At 41.0% G+C, this 2524-nt stretch overlaps 1 pseudogene; it reads right to left on the bottom strand.

Moving 5' to 3' along the window:
* Positions 1–961: 961 nt before the first annotated feature.
* LOC103303994 (actin-related protein 2/3 complex subunit 1A-like) lies at positions 962–2175 on the bottom strand (annotated as a pseudogene).
* Positions 2176–2524: the final 349 nt, after the last annotated feature.

The following is a 2524-nucleotide window of genomic DNA, read 5'->3' as shown; positions in this document are numbered from 1 at the left end:
AGTTTTGGTGTTAGGATAATGATGGCTTCATAGAATGAACTTGGAAGTGTTCCTTCCTCTTGTATTTTTTGGAATAGTCTGAGAATAGGTTTTAGTTCTTCTTTGAATGTTTAGTAAAACTCCCCTCTGAAGCTGTCTGGCCCCGGGCTTTTGTTTGCTGGAAGCTTTTAATGGCTTCTTCAATTTTCTCCATAATTATCAGCCTATTGAGATTTTTAGATTCTTCCTGATTGAGTTTTGAGAGGTTGTATTTTTCTAGGAATATGTCCATTTTCTCTAGGTTGTCCAGTTTGTTGGAATAGAGTTGTTCATAGTATTTTTAGTAATCCTTTGCATTTCTGTGGGGTCTGTTGTTATTTCGCCTCTTTCATTTCTGGTTTACTTATTTGGGTCCTTTCTCTTTGCTTCTTGGTGAGCCTGGCTAGAGGTTCATCAATCTTGTTTATCCTTTCAGACAACCAGCTCTTGATTTCATTGATCTCTTATATATAATTTTTTTTATTCTCTATGTCATTTATTTCCGCTCTTATGTTTATTATCTCATTCCTTCTGCTCATCTGAGCTTTTATTGTTGCTCTCTTTCCAATTCTTTAAGTTGTGCAGTTAGATAATTTATTATCATTTTTTTCATATTCAGTATTTTTATTAAAATTTTTAGCAATTTACATACCTCTCCACCCTTTCTTTTAAGTCAGTGTGACAATTTCCATAATAAACTACCAAAAGAGAAGCTTTGGTTAAAAATGAAATGAAATAGGAAAAACAAAATAAAATAAAATAAAATAAAAACCAAAATACAAACAAAACCCAATCACTGCTGCTTTTAAAAATCCAACACTTTCACCAATTATATTCAAACAAAACCACACAAACAACATTTGCGCGATACGTGTCTTCAGTGTTTCCTTGCAGCTGGCTCTCCTCACCATCAGGCAAATGGTGGAGTGGAGCTGCTGGGGCAGTTTGTCAGTTTGTCATGCTGGATATGGGAGGCTCACTCAGCTTCACATTATCTGGAGGCCCTGGATGGAAGACTCTAAGGTCTTGAAATCCCAAATTGTCATGGCTCCATCGATGCCAGTAGTGGAAAATTTGTGACAATCTTGCTTGTCCACCTCATAAATAGATACTTGAGTGATGCTATTCTGGTGCAGTGTCTCCAAGGCTGTATTGTGGTCCTCAGTTGTGGCCCTCTTGTCCATGTTGCAGAAGCATTCCATGGCAGACATGTTGCGTTGGATGCTCTGTTTTGGAATGTCTAGCTTGGAGACAAAAGTCAACCAGCTGCGGTCATCATAGTTAAAGAGCATTGGGCAGCAGTCATAGCCAGCGGCTACAATGCTATTCTCCAAGACAAATGACACACTCAGGAGGGGCAGGAACTCTGTTTTCAGAGTTGAGACCTGCACGCTTTTTGAGGCATCAGCAATGGACACAGTGCTGTCATGGCTGAACCAAGCCAGTCAACTCCCACTGGCAGAGAAGCTGACACCATGCACCCAGCCACTAGTACCACTGCCACCAAACTCTGACATCAGCTGACCAAAAGGCTTCTTACTGGCTGGCTTTTCATCCACTTCTTTAATGTATGCAGAAAACACTCTGCATTTGAAATCACACGCCAGCAAAACATTGTTGGGATGCCAATCCAAGCTGAGGACCGTGGAGCGAATTGGCTTTTTAATGTGCTTGCTTACCCACCAGTCATTTTCAGACTCAAAGTAACAAACAGAAATGAGTCTTGCTCCACTTCCCACAGCAAATTTGTTTTCTAGTGGGGACCACTTGACAAAAGTGGCTGCATGGTTAATTCTCAGGATTACCAGGGTTGGCTTCCAGACACCATCTTTCTGACTCCAGACATAGGCATTGCGGTCTGCACCGCAAGTGAGGATGCGGTCGCTCTTGGGATCCCAGTTGATACCTGTGATGTGTCTATTGTGCTCCTTGAGTTCATGAGCTTTCAGCAACTGGCTCCCATTCTTTTTATAGATGTGGACTTCATGATTATTGGGGCTAAGGGCAATCTGGGTATGATCCCTGTTCCAGGCATGACAGGTGATTGGCTCTAGTAAAAATTGATGCAGGGACATTATTCTTAGTGGTTTCAAAGGATAGAAAGCTGGGGTCGGAGCAGTCCGGACCGGCTCGGAGCGGAGAATTTGCGGACTCTGGTCAGTCTATGTGAACAGGCTCCAGCAGGTGCTGGCGGAGGACGGAGGCACAGTGGGAGAGGCTGACAGATAACCTCATTTTTTTTCTTTTCTTTTCTTTCTTTTTTTTTTTTTTTAGGTAGGCCTGTAGCACTGTAAACATCCATCTCAGGACTGCTTTCACTGTGTCCCATAGATTTTGGATTGTTGTATTTTCATTGGCATATGTTTCCAGGATGTTTTTAATTTCTTCTTTGATCTCTTTGGTAACCCAATCATTGTTTAGTAGCATGCATTCAGCCTCCAAGTGTTTGAATTTTTTATCATTTTTATTGTAGTTTATTTCTAATATTATGTTATTTTTGTCTGAG

This window comes from Eptesicus fuscus, chromosome 3, assembly GCF_027574615.1.
Source record: "Eptesicus fuscus isolate TK198812 chromosome 3, DD_ASM_mEF_20220401, whole genome shotgun sequence".
Classification (NCBI taxonomy): Eukaryota; Metazoa; Chordata; class Mammalia; order Chiroptera; family Vespertilionidae; genus Eptesicus; species Eptesicus fuscus.
This window is presented reverse-complemented; position numbering and strand designations above follow the sequence as displayed.